This window comes from Lissotriton helveticus, chromosome 10, assembly GCF_964261635.1.
Source record: "Lissotriton helveticus chromosome 10, aLisHel1.1, whole genome shotgun sequence".
Classification (NCBI taxonomy): domain Eukaryota; kingdom Metazoa; phylum Chordata; class Amphibia; order Caudata; family Salamandridae; genus Lissotriton; species Lissotriton helveticus.
Genome location: NC_136071.1, coordinates 59786489 through 59804617, shown reverse-complemented (window position 1 = coordinate 59804617; position 18129 = coordinate 59786489). Strand labels below are relative to the sequence as shown.

General features: G+C 45.0%; 1 protein-coding gene across 1 annotated transcript in view; it reads right to left on the bottom strand.

Moving 5' to 3' along the window:
• Positions 1–18129, bottom strand: part of LOC144783888 (extracellular calcium-sensing receptor-like) — a 130675-nt gene that overhangs the window by 111476 nt on the left and 1070 nt on the right. The gene's annotated exons all lie outside the window — the stretch shown is intronic.

The following is an 18129-nucleotide window of genomic DNA, read 5'->3' as shown; positions in this document are numbered from 1 at the left end:
GCGACATTTTATGTTTTATTTTGACACAAAACGCCAACATTGCATCTCATTAGAGATACAAAGCGAGGCATCGGTAACAAGGCTGCTAACAAGCGCTAATGCATGTTAGCACTGCCTTGTTAATAGGGTGAAAACATTACCTCCGCTTTTTTGGCTTTTAACCCCTCCGCCGCGGCCGGAATTCTGCGCCTGTGCGGCAAATTCCGATCGCGGTGTGGTCATGACGGCTCCCGGCCGTCATCAGCACACACCCACCGTAACTGATGACGACCGGGAGCCGTCATCAGCACCGAAGGGGTTAAAGCCAAAAAAGCGGAGATAAGGCCCTTGATAAAATGCCCCTTAGTGTATCACAATATTCCTATCTTCGGTATTCCATATCGCAGTCTATGAAGCATCATGTAGAGCTCAATCCAGATAACGGTAGAGGTAGATGCTGTAGTGAAGAAAGGTTTATGATTCTCTAAGTAGGTCTGACATACTCTTTAACTATTCATAAATATCCAACAGAAACTCTTAAATAAAGAGCAGCAATTAAAAGCTGTAACTTGATTTGTAGACTCATGTCTACAATTCTTATGACACTTTAAAATTTGAATAATTCAACATCCCAGAGATACAGATGGAAGCCTACCGATATAGAGGATTTCCATTAAAATGCATTAACTTTACATCAGTGTAAAATACGTTTACCCTGATTTTCAAGTGAAACCACTTTTATTTTTAACGACCAGTGCTTTTTTTTTCCTTGCCTTTTCGTGTTTTGAGTCATTTCGCAGAGGTTCGTTCCTGAGTCGTGTTGATTAATTACCCAATACTACCACACGTGGAAAATACCATAAGAGCGAATTGCATTTTCACCCCAACGCATTTACAAAGTGATTACATTTTACAAGTGGGGCCACAGGGTATATAGCAAGTGGATTTTTTTAAAAAAGTTTACAGAACTGCATGTTTCCCCCTTTTCGACACATTTCCCCATCAGAAATGCCTCCCTGGTATAGCTCGAGAACTGGGGTGGGAAAGAATCGAAAGTCCAAATGCAATTTGCACTGATTTCGCTTTCTGAAATGTAGATGCAGATTCAATTTGTGGGTAACTGTAGATTTGCGGTGGGACACGCTGTGAGCAAAATGGGTGTGAAAATCCTTGGCAAACGTGAAACACAGCTAAGTTATGTGTGTGTGGGTGTCTCAGAAAAGTTAATGGTAGCAATGGATAAATGTAGTGGGCAAAATCATTCCTGTGGGATAAAATCCACATATCTTCTTTAGAACTCGAATTTACACCTCAACACTTATTTGAGTTTGGGGCTCCGTGAAATATACCTGCACACAACACTTATTTGAGTTTGGGGCTCCGTGAAATATACCTGCACAGAAGGTTTTGTGAAGGAAGCCGACAGCTAGTGAACTGTTTATCTTTGCACTGAAATCTAGGTTTTAGAAAATACTCTGATATGTAATTTAGTTATCTAGAAGTTGGCAGCTATCAAAAATTACCAAAAGTGCATTACAAGAAATGAGTAGTAATCCAGTAAAATGTGGAAAATGCATTCATCAGTACAGGGGATTTTTCTGTCCTTTTAAGAAAGATAACATAATTTGGCGAATTTCCCCTTGAACACAGTGCAATTAGAAAATGTTATTTGGATGGCCATAGGTAGAGAAAAGTTTCAGTCTAGTTAATATATGGATGATAAGTTTCATTAAAAAATTATTAAAATTAATGTCGTAACTATTCTAGGTATGGTCTATTTTCCATTCGTATAGATTTGGAAGAGCTTTCAGCATTTATATGGTTTATAGTGCGAATTTGAGTAAATGATCATGGAAAAAGACTGTGGAAGATTGCGTGTGGTAAATCATGTTTGGTTAACCCCTCCCGAGCTCAGCTCGTCATGAGCCACGGTGGCCGTGTGCTCATGACGAGCTGAGCTCGTCATGACCGGTGCGCCGCGCCCACACGGGGATAATTCCCCTCCTGTGCTGGGTGTTCCATTGGACCGGGCGTGGTCATGATGAGCTCAGCTTGTCATGAGCACAGCGCCACCGTGCTGCGCACCGGGGTGCAGCACGTGCCCCCGTCCCCCCAGCACAGCAGGGGAATAAGCCCCGCAGGGAAGGGGTTAAGAAGCTTGTTTGGGCAGTCAGTGTGGTCTTTTTACTGTCTGTGAGATGCCCCAGCGATGTGGTTCTATACATCGAGCGAATGATTTGCTAATCTTTACCGCAATGAAGGACAGCAAGCAAAGTTGCTGTGCTGCGTTGCGTGAATGGGAGAGAGCAAAAATGCTCCTCAGTTGAAAAGATATACAGCATTTCTGTTCTCTCTTTGCACTATAGCGTAATGGTGCAGGGTGCCTGTGTTACGGACATATAACTGCACAAAAACAATCCTCAGAGGCATTTTTCTTATTCTGCAGCACAAGTGGAAAGAGGAAATAACGAGGAGAAATAAATATAAATGTTACTGTGTTGTATTTTTGTGTTTATTTGCTGTGCTGTTATGCTGATGTTTTTTTTTTTTAATATTGTATTGTATTGATGGTGATATGATTCACCCATTCTTTCACAGACCATGCAACTGCCAAGTTGGAGTCTTTAATACCTCTGGTACTTGAGTGAAACACTATTCTAATATCTTTCACAAGGAAAAGAGAAAACCTGGCTCCCCTGAATTCTAAAGAAGAATGACTGTAATTTGAAACAGAACTTTTGAGATTCAGCATGGGAACAGATGGAGTCCCTGTAGATATCTTTACAGCCAATACCCCCATATGTGCTTCTTTCCTGACAACCGTAATTAGAACCTCTATGAAAGGCCTACTCCTAGGTTCCTGGGGCCTCATTTATGAAAAGTGATGCATCGCTGCGTGAAAACAGCGATGCGCCACTTTTCACTGCGCTCTCCCTGCGACACTAACGATGTGTCATATTTACAGTATGACGCATTCTGTCGCAAGGAGTTACAGATACGTCAGTATTTCTGACGTATCTGTAGGCGCAAAAGCGATGCATTGCTGGAGTGTGTCACAAATGTGACGCAACTCCAGCAATGTGCATTCCACATGGGCAAGTCCCATGTTGTTAGTGCCTGCGTCAGTCTTATGCATGCCATGAGGCAGGCGTAAGATTTTGACGCATTAGCGTCCAAGAAATGGCGCATTGAAATCTTATAGATTTCACTGCGTCACTTCTATGACTCTTTCTTGCGTCAAAATGCCCCCCTTGCATACATTATACCTGGGGCAGGTATAATGTGGCGCAAGGGTTTACAAAGTGACGCATCTACCTAGATGTGTCACTCTGTAAATATGGTGCAACAAGGCACATTTCTTTCTCCGGTGGTGCATCACTTTTTGTGACGCACCAGCGGTGTCAAAATGGCGCCCCTGGAGTGAAGGGATCATTGTACCAATCTTTTAGATGGGAGACAGAGGTTTGCCTAGCTGCTATCGGGCAATCTCCCTACTTGATTCAAGTGCTTCTTGTTGTGACTGGAGGCCTGGGTAGAAGAGAATAAGATCTTATCAGAAATCTAGTTTGGCTTTTGTCCAGGGATTGGTACTGTCGCACAATGTTTAAACTTGTATCTTTTGGGTGGGAAATAATATTCTAGCAAATAAGACGGCTCTCCATATAGCTTTATGGATCTGCCCAGTGCATTTATTCTGGTAAATTGCACAAAACTATGGGCATAATGGAGCAATTGGGAGTAGAAAAAGAGTTCATAATTATAATAAAAAGCTTAAATGCTGAAACCTCAGTTTCAATTCGATATGGAACTATAGACCAATTAACTTCCTTAACCACAACACTTGGAGATGTTCGGCAAGGATGTATTATGGTACTCTTTCTCTTTTTGGCATATATAAACTTAAAGATATTTTTACTGGAGAAGAGGAAAGAAATTCCTAGGATGGGAAATCTTTTAATTCCCGTCCTATGATATGCTGGTGACGCTATCCTTATTTCAAGAACAACAAATGGTCTTCAAATTTTACTTAATTCATTTTTATTCTTTATGGAAAGCCTGGACCTAAAGGTGAATTTCACTAAATCATTTGTCATGACGTGTGGCTCAGCTAAGAAAAAAATGTAGTCTCACTGGTTGGGGGGAACCCGGTTAAAGAAATTTAATTATTTGGGTATTTAAGTAAAATCAATAAAGCAGTCTTTAGATCTGCACATAAATCACATCAGAAACCAGTCAAAGAATTAGTAAGTATTTGCACGAGCAAATGCATAACTGTTGAGACATACAGAGCTGGCATTTGGGGCTACAGTAATGCATTTATCCTGCAACATACGGAAAATAAAAATAGATTTATCTGCGAAACACTTTCTGTCCCAAAAAGCACCACATCCATTATTGGCCATAAAGAAGCTGGTTTAATGTACATGGAAGATATGACTGGCCTTGCCCCCTTGAATTTATGAATTACATGTTGAGCCAAGTAGGAAATGGATTTGGTAAGGGACTTCCTTGCGGATTGCTGTTATTTGAAAATTTGCATGACATACCATGGTTTGCTTACTTTAAGAAAGTGTTTTACCATCTGGGAGCTCCAGAAACATTTAATAATCCCTGGGATTTAAATTTTTGTTGTAAAGCTAACATCAGACAGTGTTTTCAGGAATATCTTATGGAGCAAACGGGAGAAAGTGCTGCATCTATGTTAAGCATAATTAAGGGGCATATTACCAACGTTAAGCGATATTTATCGCTAACGATGCTTAGCAACGAATTTTTTAACGCTAAGCATCGTCAGAAATTATCGCAGATAAACCTTGCTATTATCAAGGTTTATCGCAAATGCGATAAAAAACGGCCGCAATGCATGAATATCGCTGAAAAGTCAGCGATATTCATGCATTACCGAGCTAATGCTCTTAGCCATGTTATCCACCTCCCATTGGATAACATGGCTAAGAACTGCTCAAGGCAGGTGTTAGTTTTTGGAGATATTCGCGCTTAGCGCGAATATCTCCAAAAGTTGGTAATAGGAGATAGCGATGTTAGCGACTGTTTCCAGTCGCTAACATCTTGGCACGCCCACTTTGTATGTCATTAGTGATAAATATCACTGACATGCAAAGTGGGGCCCAAGATTTTCGCTATCTCCTACTAGCTGTCGCAAACTGGTGTTAGCGACAGCTAGGTAATAGGGAGATAATTTTATCTCCGCTTTCTTGGCTTAAGTTCTCTGGTATTTGTACATGCAGAGGGATGGAACCTTTCCTATCCCTTATACTGAGTACTAGCTAAGGCTTTCGTTAACTCCTCTAAGGTTGAGCAACCTGCACTTAATCATAGGTTTTCCCACTCAAGGCACCTTTTTACGACCTAGCCGCCTTGTGATAGTCTTTCTCGTCATGTCCCATGCAACTTTATGCTCTTTTGTACATTAGAATCAGTCCAACGCCAGTCACTCCTGGTCACCATTTTTCACCATGCAAACTTTAGAACTTATAATTTAGCAATTGCATTTTTACAGAAGCTGGATACATCAGATATTTGTCACGCTGTTTTACATTTCATAAGGAGAACCATTACATTTAGGAAAAGTTACAAATAAGAATTCCAAATTTTGTAAGGTTGCACTTTTAGAGAATTCTTAAATTAGCATAGAACCTATTTAATGGTAATGAATCTGATTATTTGCATTGTGCATTGACTTATTATAAATGTTTTGATTGATTTATGATATCTTTTGTAACATGCACATAGGGTAATGAAGATGAATTTTAATGTGCGCTGTGTTCATTATAAATGTCTTGATCTATGGGTGATTCTGTAATATATGTTGATGTTGTGCGTTTGGTGTGATTATGTTCTTTTATGACTGTTTCCGCCAAATAAAGTTTGATTATGAAGATTAGCCGTGATGTGTTACTTTTGCTGTGTGTTGTGTTTGTGTGGTTAAGTTGGGTTGTTTGTATGGTCATTTAATTTTGAGTTATTTTGTGTTGTATTGTTATATTGTGCTGCTGACTCACTATTAAGTTGTGATGCTGCAGTATGATATTTGAGTTGTGTTGAGCAGCTTGGTATGTTGTAGCTGTAAGTGAGCGTGTGCCATTTAGTGAAGTCCAAGATACTTTTGTTGTATAAAAAGTATTTATTTCAAATGAGTATTTCCCATATGATAATAGAGCATTCAGCTCAGCCAACGCGTTTCGTTCTCCCTTGGAGAACTTCATCAGGGCATAAGTAAAGCGAGGCGAAAAATCTAAAGCAGTCATGAAGAGGTAGTCCAATGTAGGTGCTCCAGTGTATTGCGCTGGATGCAAATGAGCATTTCCAGGGCTAGGTCAAGCCCAAAAGAGAAGTTCCTTGTGGTAAGGTCACACGGATTCACAATTCTTTATTGAAAAATCAAAATAAGGGAGAAAGGAATGGGGAGGGGAACATAAGACTTGATAAATGAAGCAATCATACAGCGCAAAGTTGGGACCCTGGGAGGTCAAGGAAGGACAGTACCAAGCATGACGCGTGGGTCCACATCTCTGCACATGATGGTTGGTGGGGTAAGGTGAGCTGTGAGAAAAAATGGATATAACAAAAGACGGAGAGAGGAAAGCAAGCAGGGGGCCCACTCTACCACACGTCTGAGGGAGGGGAACTGGTGGGATAAAATGGAAGACGAGGGAAGGGAATAGAGAAATGAGAGGCAGAGGGGAGGGTAGAGGTGGAGGAAAAAGCAAAAGTGGAGAGTGGGAAATGCATGAGCAATGTCAAGGATCATGGCCAGAGGAGGATCCTAAGGGCAGTGGCAACGTAGTGGAACATTTGGTCTCTCCATAGGGAGACCTCAACTAGAAGCTAGCAGGTACCATACGGGAGAAAAAGTGCCCAGGTGAGGAGGAAGGTCTCTGTCTTGTCCTGCAGTTTGAGATGGCTTGCTCATAGGTAGACGTCCGGTACATCGTCGAGAGCCATTCGTCACGGGGTGTTTGTGAGTGCCAGTGACAGAGAATGCAGATCTTCACCATGGCATGCGTCATATGCAGTAGATAGCACGAAAAGTGGGAATGGTCTGGGGTGGCCGTTTGGTCATGTAGAAGGATCAGGGGATGTGACAAGGTGGACGTAACTGGTATGGTCTCTCTCAGTGTGACTCCAACCACCTCCCAAAAATGTCAGACTATGCGGCAATCACAGTGGATATGAATCAAGTTGCAATGGCCGTGGGTGCAGTGCCAGCATTTTGCTGCTTCTAGTTTTACAGGGGTCCAGTGGCAGTCATTTAGTGACTTAAAGAGAAAAAACTTCAACCGTGCCTCTTGGGCTCCAAGGTCCAGTGCTTCCAAAGGTCCTTCCAATCCTCTGTTTCATATTCTGTCTGAAGTCTGGTTTGCCATTTGTCACAGAGGTTATTCAGGAGAGGCAGGGAGAAGTCTCAAGAGGCTATAGAAGCCAGATATCACCCCACAAAAGCAGCCCCACGCCCAGATATAGGAGAATACAGGAGAGGGTTGGAAGACCCAGGGCCACGCACCCAGGCAACAGGTGAGGCAATGCCATAGCTGCAAATACCGCCAAGACTGATGGGATCCCAATTCCTCTCTGAGCGCCACAAAGCATTTAAGGTTTTTATTCTGTTTGGATCCAGTTCTGTGTTTTTGAGGCAGACGCTATGGTGATATAATATAAGGAATGCATTTACTATTCTACACATGAGGACAATTCATGTCAAAGATTTTTGACACAAGCCCAACCTTGCCTTATGAAAGAAACTACTGTGAGAGTATAATTTCTTACTTGATCCTTCAAACAAGGGGTCAAGAAATTACTCAAGATTAATGTTTGTCCTGAGTATGGTCTCATTTAAATGTCGGAACAGAGACCGAAACATCGCCCCATCCCATTCTTCCCGTGTAGTTATTATTAATTAGTTCTTCCTTAAGTTCTGAATCCTAAATCTAGGACAGACTCATCTCATTGAAGATGAGCAGTTATACACTGACAATCAGGATGTTTTGTATATTTAACTTATATTGTTTGTTATCATTGTATGTTGTATGTTGTATTGTTTTTTCTGTACCCCTTTCGTCATGCTTTCTGGAAATATATATACTTGATTTCCCTTTTTGCTACACCTGGTTTTAATTAATTTTTGGGGTATTTTCATTAGAGTTGCTTTAAGTTATCTTCATGAGTGTCATGTTTTTATTCAAGTTAGAATTATTAAAACATATAATTCTTAAATGAATCCCTTGTAGGCACTTTTGCCTATTTTACAAAGGATTTAAGGGCATCCTGCTCAAGAACTTGCTGGAGGCTGTGGAGGCCAACAAAACTCCATACCCCTAACTCAACATCTCGCCACCCATGCGGAGGCCAGAGTTACCCCATTACGTTGCATGTTCATGAAGAAGAGGATCCAACCCAAAGAGGCGGTGGGCTTGCAGCCGTGATTTGACCATTGCTTGTAGCATTGGGTTCGTGGGGCCCAGCATGGTTGCGTCACTCTTGTAAGGGGGGGGCATTCCCTGTGAGCTGTCAAGCAGCATTCCTTCTCCCTGCACCCACAGTGGTGGGTCAGGTGCCCTAGGGAGCATACAAGCGAGTACCAGACCCCCACAAAATCTGTGAGCCAAGAGTTTGCTTCTGGCTAACTGGGAATGGGAGGACCCCAAGATGAAAGAACGTACGCTCTAGTCATTGAATCGTAGCAATGAGAGGTACCAATAGGGCTAGCATGCCGAGGAAGTAGGTGTATTGTGGCAGTGTTGCCATCATGACTGCCTGTAACCTGCCCCACATTGAAAGGCCAAGGAGGGTCCACTTCTCAAAGTCCAACTTCATGATCGCCAACAGGGATCAAGGTTATCCGCCACTATGCGGTGCAGCTATAGTTTATGTAGGCGCATGCTATCAAAAAAGGTGTCTAGGATCGTCCACTAGTGCTAGGGTGTACAGGATTCAGTAGAAGATCACAAGCTCATTGACAACGTCTTGTGGGTGGGCAAGGATAGTGCCATCTGCAGATTTAATGGTTGGAATGGTCAGCGCCACATCCTGTTGGCACAGTTTGCCCACCAGCGGCCTTCCTGCCTGCTTGCCTTGTTCATAATGGCGATCTTTTAGCCGTTGAAGCCCAGACTCTTCTTTAGAGGTGAACAGGGAATTGGGGTCCATGTAGGCCTTCTTCAAGCAGATGCGAAGAGGAGGCATGAGGTTGTCAGTATAGAGGCTTGTGAGGGATGCAATCTCATCCACCAGGGCGTCTCTCCTTAACTGTCCATAGATAGTTGCTTTGGCAGGTACCCATAGGACCCAGTGGGAAGTGACAAACCCCCAATTATGTTCCAGGTAAGTGGAGACATAAGATTACAGGTGAGATTTGCCCTGGCGAGTGCTGTAGCGCAAGATTTTTAAACACCACAGTTTACAGCCGGGGAAGAAAAGTCCCAAGTCCATGGAGGGAGGGTCGCACAGTGGGCCCTCTAGGATCCGAGAGTCCCAGGAGAGACCAACCACTGGCTGTGAGATCAGGAAGCAATCCAACTGGAACTGGGTGCCACCATGCACCTGTGATAAAATGTGAACTCTCGTGCTAGGCCATGGTCAAAAGTAAAGTCTCCTAGCAAAGCCTGACCTGCATTACTCCCTACGATCTAATTATCTCCAATCCCAACTCCATTCAGCTCAAATCTATTCTTCCCTGTCACTGGTTAGACCATCACTATATAACCTTTTATATCCTAGAAAGCTAGAGCTCTACAAGAGCACAACCACTAAAACAAAAACATTGGAAAAGAACGCCCCAAAACACAAACGTAAACAAGCTCATATCTCACTGCAGTATCGCGCTACCCCCGCCTGCAAACATGTCCGTAGTTCATGACCTCACTGAGCACTACAACAACTCCATGTAGTATGACCTGAATGCAACTGCCCCCTCCAACTAAGAAGACAATCCATCAAAGACTCCAAACCATGGTTCAATGACAACCTAAGCCCGGACAGACGCAACCTTTAGAAGAATACGCTTGGGGATCCGCTCCATCCATTGGTCTACTAAAAACCCTAAGGCTGAAAAGGAGTAGATACAGCAAACTCATCAGATCTGCGAAAGCAACTTTCTTCAAATCCCAACTTGACAAAGCCAAAAATCGCCTGCAAAAGCTGTTTGAGTTAATTAAGTCACAATCCAAAAACACTCCTCTCCAATCTTCTCTGATCTCCTGCCCTCAGCCAAACTGCAATGCTGTTGCTGATTTCTTCCTTGAAAAGGCAAGTAAGATCGAATCAAGCTCTCACCCTCTCCTGATTTCTCCTTACCCTCAACTCCTATTACTCCTCCCTGTCTCTCCCCTAAGAACAATGCTTTGTGGAGTCAATTCACACCCATCAATGTCACTTCCATCTTCAGCATACTTCTGACCCTGATATCTTCAAATCATTTCAGTAATCCACACCCCCACAAATTCTTTAAAGAAATGATAGGGTAATTAGTCCCGCTCTGGTCCAAGATCATCAATGCTTCTCTTCATCAAGGTGAGATCCCGGACTGCCTGAAGGCGGGCCTAGTTCTACCTATTCTCAAAAAGCCAACGCCGGACCCTGAAGACCTGAATAACTATCGACCAATCACAAACATCCCAACACTGGCAAAACTCCTTAAGAAATGTATACATGAACAACTGCGCAAACACATTGAGCAATTCCAACTTCTCGGCCAATTCCCATCGGGCTTCCGTCCCGACCACAGCACTGAAACAGCCATCACTCATATAGTGGACGACGCTCTCACTTTGTTTCACCAGAATGAATCCTGCCTATTAATACTACTCGATCTCTAATCTACATTTAACACTGTCAAACACGACAATCTACCTAAACTTTTGGAATGTAGGCTGGGGCTATCTAGGACTGTGCAAAAATGGTTTGCCTCTTTCCTCAACATCAGTACGCAGAGAATCAAATCAAATCAAACTCTATCCAACTCCAGTCCCTGCACTCTGGGGGTCCCCCAAGGGTCCTCGCTCTCCCCCACGCTCTTCAACCTTTTCATTGAACCACCTATGGTAATCCTCAAAGCATCCAACATCCAATATCACATGTATGCGGATGATACCCAACTGTACATGAAAATCGCTTCCCCTGAAGATATCAAGTCATTCAACAAAACCTTGCACAAAACCCTTATTTGGCTAACCTCCAACCACCTCAAACTAAAGGCCCTCAAAGCAAAATTCCTCCTCATCTCTCCCACTAAGCAAACTCCCACTGTTGAGAAATATCTAAGAAACCTCACTGCTCTCAATTGCACACCACACATCATTGATTCCATGAAATCACTGGGAATTGTGCTAGATAAGAACCTAAACATGCAAGATCACAGCAGAGCATCTACCAAAGGAGCAAAGTTCCAACTTAGCATACTAAGAAAACGCAGACCCTACCTTCCCCAAGATGACTTTAAATCTGCGGTGCAAACACTAGTCATCTCAAGGCTAGAATACGGCAGTGCTACGCTATGCGGACTTCTGAAACTCATCTTAGCCCCCTCAGAGCATATCTGAATGCAGCGACTAGGCTTATCACTGGTTCCAAGAATACCAACCACAACTCTCCGGACGTCAACTCGCTCAACTGGCTTCCATTTGAATCAAGGATCCAGCAAAAAATTGCATGTATGACTCAGAGAGCACTGCACTTCAACACTCCTCTTTACCTAACAAATAAGCTCAAACTATCAGATGGCTCCCGGCCTTCTAGGAGCACCAGCACATTGCTGCTCAAGCCGAAGAAATTAAAAAAATATAAAAACTTACAAGCGTACTTACAAGCGTACATTCTCTGGTATTGCCCCAAGAATCCGGAACTCCCTACCTGTGGAAACAAGACTGATCCCCTCAACATTTGCCTTCAAGAAGGAAGTGAAAGGTCTACTGATGAACACTGCGCTGAACTAGATGTTTTTCTCCTTTTGTCCCCTTCCTTGTTTAACTAAATAATCTGCTAACTGGCATTTGATCCGGACGCAGTGTCGCCAGCTATTATGTCATTTTATCGCCTTCCGTGCTCATGACGAGCTCAGCTCATCATGAAGCACGGTGGCCGTGTGCTCATGACGAGCTGAGCTTGTCATGACACGCGCGGCACTCACACTCGGGGCTAATTCCCCCACTGTGCTGAGAGTTCCATTAAACGGGCTGCTATATCTGATGAATATTGCTCTACTTTTCTCTCACAGCTATCTACCTATGTCTTTCGCAATCCGTTTGTAAAGCTCGCTGATACCTGCTTGGGTCATGTGTGTGCTATACAAAACTTTAAAAATAAAATACATCCGTTCAGGGGGGCGGTGCAGTCCAGGACCACGTCCCAGGCCAGGCTCCAGTCCCCCTCTATGAGATAGTGAGAGGCCCCATTTCCTGTTAGAAAACAATGGAACAGATGAAAAATCTAGTGGTTGAATCCCGTTGATGCGTACAACGAGCCAACACTTAGAATCCGCCCACCGAGCCGAAGTTTAATGAAAGCAAAGTGGCTATCTGAGTCAGTCCATGTCTTGATGATGATGAAGGGCAGGGTCCCGCATAAAAGAATTGCAATGCCACACTCTCTAGGCTGCCCAATTCTGTCGCCCGACATTGCCGTACAGCTACTGTGGACCACCTTTCCCACCTACTCATGATGCATGGGAGAGGTTGTTTTGATCAACATGATCGACATGCAGGCAGGTTCGATCAGTCCGAATTTGATATCCTAATTCTGCAGTTGGGGCCATAAAGCCAGGAAGGCCTTCCTCTTATCGTTGGTATCCCAGGAAAAGTCGGCAGCTATGCAGATCTCATGCCCCTCATAGGAATACGGGCCATGGGAGTGGTTGCTGGTCAGGAGCTGTCGTATTTGCTCATGGTGGAGGAAGCAGGCAATGGCCAATGGGGGGGGCATATGGTGTTCCCATTGTATCTCCAGGGGGAAGTGAAGGTGAGCCCCGTCAGCATGGGAAGAAGGTCCCTGGGGATGCCCCTGACATGCAAGCCCTTTGCATGTTCTGGAAGTTCCAAAGAACCGGGCATTGTCTGTGTAGCTCCTATTTTTCAGGTCCTTGACCTTCTTTTACAGGTGCCAGAGCTCCTGCTGCCTAGCAGGGGTGCTGTTGAGACCTTCTTCTACAGTCAAGAGACAACGCTTCACTCCCTCCACTCTGTCCTGAAAGCCTACGATGTTGGTCTAGATAGATTTAGTTTCTGTGGTGAGGTCTCATATTTTGGAGTCTAAGCCTTCCAATCAGTGACTTTCCATGATGATCTCCTCCAAGATACGGTCCATCGTAATGTCCGGCTGTAGACAGGGGAGGCCACAGTGGCAGGAATGGTGGACAGTGTTGGAGGTGTGGCCATAGGACGAGGTTGGGAAGCTATCTCTGTGAAAAGCAGCTTGCTGGAGGATCTGCCAGAGAGTTTGCCTCAGGGCATCACCAAGGTGAAGGGTGAAGGATAAAGTAGTTCTGTCACCTGGCATAGCACTGAAAGATGTATCTGGTGGGCAAACTGACCCCTTCCCCTAACAGGAGACGGAGGTAAAGGTAAGTCCAGGTCAGCATTGCTTTGTCAAGGGAAGTTCACTGCTAGGAGAGGACAGGCCACTCACGCGGCAAGGCATACCTGTTGGGTGATGTGTCCAGGTAGTGCTGTCCAAGTCATGTGCATTCCTCAGATCCAGCCAAGCTCACTCCAAAGGAGACTGTTCTGCCATCTATGGACTGCACCAGCTTCAGGGTCAAGGGGGGTGGAGTGCTAAAGACCTTGTGCACCATCAGAGCCAGCCCCAGAACCTATGAGTCACCATAGGCCGTACGCCACAGAACATCCTAAAGGCGCAAGGGCTCCATGCTCGTGTAGTGGGAAGTTATAAGGAGGTCAAGGAGGATATGTGAGGTAATAGGCTGAATGCTGCACTCACAGCTAGATAACCCCACTGTCAGTGTCCATGAGAGGGGGAAGCCTAGATTGCTGGTGCTTTGTCCAGGTAGTAGAGAGCAGAGGATGATGGGGGGTGCAACAACACCCTCCCTGGAGGAGCCTGTCCCTACTGATCTAGTGCTGCACCTCTGAGTCTCAAATTATTGGTGGTGCTACGGAGCTGTGTTATACTTTGGTTACTATGATCTCTCATGGCCCAAAGGAAAGCCCAATTGGCCAGGGGCATCAACAGTGTCAGCTGCGTGGGTCAGAAGGAAAGGGGACCTTTAGTGGGGGTGGAGGCGGCCACTCCATCAGGATCTTACTGGACTTCGGAGTGGTCATGGCTGGGAGAACCCCCGCAGGAGACCCCAGGAGATGATGTTGGAGGGGGAAAACAGGGTACTTCTCCACCCACACTGGTGCTGTGAGTGTGTTGTGATGTAGCACTACTGCTCGAGGCTGCACCACAGCTAATTAGTCTGGTGAGCCTGAAGAGGCTGCCGCAAGCCCATGGGTTTAGTCCCAAGGTCTCTGTGGGCTCACGGTCTACCTGTAAAAGGTAGAGGCCTTAGACGGCCCCTAAAAATACTGCAAGTATGGATGGTCAGTGACTCTTGTTATTGTAGGAGGAACCAGGTGATGCAGGCTGAGATGGAGTCCAGCAGCCTAGTTAAAGTCAATGGCACAAGATATAGCAAGCTGAAAGCATTATGTGATATGACTGGGGAGGCCTTAATATGTATTACTACCGCGAATGCTCTAAAGTGGACCTCAGATACACTCTTGTACACCTTAGGTCAGTCCTGGTAGAGTGGCAAAGTGCAGTAACACTACTCAGAGGAACATGTGTTAAGTATTTCACATCACCAAAATGGACACTAAGTAATTGACACAACTTGATAGAAATCCAACACCAATTTATACAAATTAAGCTGATTTTTATATATTTTTAGACACCAAAACAAGGTCAATACAAAAAGCATAATCAGAGTTATTAATTTTCATGCATTGAATAAATCAGTACTTTTTCAATGCAAAACTTTACAATTACGGTCAATGGAGAAAACGCAGTGTGACAATCGGTCACTTTCTGGTTGAGTTTTATGGCACCCACTTGTAGTTAAGGTCTTTCAGGTCCACAGACCAAGCCTGAGTTCTACAGAATCCATTGTACTTAAAGTCTCAACAGTCAGTACCTCTTTTACCTGGCTCAGGGGGATGGGATTCAGAAGTGTGCTGGCTATCAATGGTGCTGAAAACCAGGACATTTACATTTGCACTTTTGACAACTGGGCACTTGCAGTTCTAGTTCAGAGGAGCCCATTATAGGTTAAGCTAGAAGGGGACCTTGGACCAAGGAACACCAGGCAGAACAGCTCTACTTAGTTTTGGCGTTTCGAGTACATAGGTGCACCTGGCTACCTGTGGTGCTGAACGGGATTGCAGGTGTTGGATTTACCAGGCGGGACGACGCAGAGCGAAAGGTGATGCAAAAGTCGGACAATGGAGCCACAGAGTTGGATGGTTGAACTTGCACGATGATTCCCTGGGGCTGAAGTGTAGAGTAAAACAGTCAGCAGTCAGATTGACCACCATCAAGCATTGGCTTGGTAAGTCAGCATCTGAGTAAATCTTCTCCCAGAGGGCCAGGGGAACACTGTAGAAAGCTGAGCCTTGCTGAGGGGTGGTACTTCGATTTCTAAAAGACACCTGACCAGTTACTTTCATGAGATTCCTTGTTGGAACTTGGTGAACAGTCCTTGTTTGGTCTTGTAAGTAGAGTTTGGTCCTGCTGACTGTAGGGGACTGGCACCTCTTGACCTTGGGAGACCCGGTGAAGTACCTTGGTTGCAGAGGGGTTCACATTCCATTTGGAACTGGTCTCTGGTCGGGGTCGAGTCATAATCTGGCAGGTGCAGAGTGACTAATACAGATGCATAGCTTCACGCATTATCTTCGTGAAGTCCTGCGATTCCGTGGACATGGCTCTCTTCTTGTCATTGCAGCGTATATGAGGTTCTGGTGTCAGGGGTGCCCCTTACATTCTGGATTTAGAGGGTGCTGGGGGTGTGAAGGCTAGTGGCAGAGGGAGGCTTTGTCCTCAAGTAGGGGGCAAGTTCCTTTGCATATCTGCGGTGGTGCAGCATGTGAAGCTCACTGCCATGATGGGTCTATTATCTAGCCATCCTTTGAGGGTGGAGGTGGCACCTCCTTCCTGCACAGACCTTTGTCTCTGGCTTCTGGGAGTGGCACACACAGCCCAGCATGAGGTCAGAACCCTGTCTTGCCGGCAAACAACTCGAAAAGCCTTCCAAAGCATGAGAAAACAGGGCATCTCGATTTGATTTTGATATTTATATAGCACAACAATCACCCAAGGGCATCCTTTAACGGTGCCACCTGGGTACATGCTGGGTCACCCTCGACCCAAGAATCATGTCAGGGGTGACAAAGCATGCTGTCTGATACCAAATACGACAGAATTTGGCAGTACCATAATTGAAGTGGCTATCTCGGGGTTGCTTGGGTGCCAGCCTATGTTATCCTATGGACCACCTTTCACTTGCAGTAACTTTTAATATAAAAGACTACTATGGGCCAAATATGCTTGCACATATATGTTCACACTTATAACATAATGCATCCTGTATCCTGGGCTATAGAAGGCCTACTTTAGGGGTGACTGATTTATATCATATGCAGGGAGGAGACTCTGCCACATATGGCGTGGGCAAAGAGGAACTCGAGTAAGCAAGCTGCTTATGCAGGTATGACATGGCAGACCTGCAGACTTTAATTTTACTTAAGTCACTGCAGCCCTGGTGACTTCCTGAACATCCCTGCCCTGGGTACCACTGATACTATATACTAGGGCCTTACAGGGGGTGTTAAGGTTCTTGCCAATTGTGTTTGCAACTTGATGGAATGAACACTGCCACTGGGGCCTGGTTAGCAGGCTCCAGTTTTCATTCAAATATAAAAATCACAGTATCTAGATCAAAAAGTGGGGAGATGACCAACCAAAAAGGACACTTTATAACACCACATCTTTGTGCCACAGCACCTGCCAGGAGCCATGGAGTCATGCAAACGCTCAAAGATGGGATAGATGATGCAGTGGTCTTGTGGCCACCAGGATGGAGTCCAGAAGGTGAAGCGGGCCCCAATTGCAGTGGGGGCTGGCACCATATTGCAGCCACAAGGGAACGAGCGGTGTGGTCCTTGGCGAAGTCAAGGCCCGGCCGGAATCAAGGGTGCAGCATGCCACGCACAGTAAATTCTCAAGCCTGGATGGCAAGGCAGACCCTTGATTGCAGTAGGGGCCCGGGGACGCTGTGAAGAAGTTGTATGGACAAGCACGTAGCGCAGGCCATGGTAAAGCTGTGTAGCTCGGCCCAAATCGAGGATGATGCCTGTCGCTTGACAGCAGGCACTTCCATATGACAGCAGAGCCTAGGGTCGTTGATGAACAGATAATGAGCAGCCAAGACTCCTCAGTGGGGCTGCAGGGAGAGTAGGGCAGCTGGAGCTGCTTCAGGCAGGCTCCACGGCTGTTAGAGCTCTGCCGCCATCCCTAGGAACTCGCCATTGAGCACCAATTGCAGATCTTTAAGATCCAATCAGCGTAATCTGCTGGTAGTACCAAGGGTGAAGCGAGCCCGAATGGGTGGCCGCCGGCTTCCCTTCCTAGCAGCCAGGTGCTAGAACAGTCTCTCATTCATTCATTCATTCATTTTCTTTCACCTTCAACAAGGGTTAGACCATGCCCCAATATCAAATTTCCTATATGGCAACCCTTCTATCGGTGAACGGATGCTGAAATTAGAGTCTGCCACAGAGAGAATGCGGCTCTCAATGATACACCAGGGAAATTAAATGCCTATTTATTTCAAAATTGGAATGGATAAACGTTTGCTAGGGTATGTAACGTTTACAACGCAACTTTTACAACGCACTACCATTACAACGAAACTTTTACAACGCAACATCCATTACAACGCATACATTTACAACGCAGTCATTACAACGCATGACACTACAACGCATACCACTACAACGCATACCATTACAACGCAGTCATTACAACGCATACCATTACAACGCAAAACTTACCATCCAATACTTACCCTACTGTTGCACCCCCTGGAGTTAGAATAGTAATTTTAATCCGTACACTATCCAATATTTTCCCTACTGT